This window comes from Morus notabilis, unplaced genomic scaffold (genome assembly GCF_000414095.1).
Source record: "Morus notabilis unplaced genomic scaffold, ASM41409v2 Scaffold1545, whole genome shotgun sequence".
Taxonomy (NCBI): Eukaryota; Viridiplantae; Streptophyta; class Magnoliopsida; order Rosales; family Moraceae; genus Morus; species Morus notabilis.
The window spans coordinates 88,393-89,171 of NW_010356916.1; positions in this window are offsets into that span (position 1 = coordinate 88,393).

A 779-nucleotide genomic window follows, 5' to 3' on the forward strand; every position below is an offset into this window, starting at 1 on the left:
CATGTAATTAATCATTACAACAGACATCAACCACAGTCTAGTAAATCCAAATATTATATAAGTTTACAGAATTTCTCAAATTCCTTACATTTGTCCAAGAGGATGTCCACAATCCTCACTTGATTCCAACAGCAGCACAACTCAGCTGCTCCGTAGCAAATATCCAGCTACTGTGCACCGCTCCTAGAATCTCCTGGGAGGGGTTTAGTACATTTAAAACATAAAACGTGAGCGAAAGGCCCAGTAGGATATAATTTGAAATAAACGTTATAATAAATGTACGAGGGAATACATAAATAAATAAGTAAATAAAATAAGACATTCAGTCCCGACAGAACAGCCGGAACCTCACATCCTTTTTCTCAAAGGAAAAGTAACTGTAAATAACCGTTTTACAGGCTTCAGCAAGTAATTAGTACAAATTACTTACCTAACCAAGTGCCTCGCCTACCCGGACCAAGTTTCGGGTTCTGCCCCTGAGGATGCACCCTCCGCATCCTATCTAGGCTTACAGCAATAGACTCTATTACCAGTTCACAAGATCTCTTTGCTTAAGAAATCATTCATTAACATTTTGAAATCGTTAATACGACCCCACGAACTACTTAAGTCGTGGGTCCCATGACTGGACAAGCCATGAGGTTCCATGACTAAACAAGCCATGGTTTTCAAAGCATTTTCTTTCACAAATAAATCCATTTCTTTAAAACATTTTCAAAGCCAAAATCCTTTTTGAAAACAGGCTCACAAGGAAAAGGGATAGAAATCCTACCTCGCAC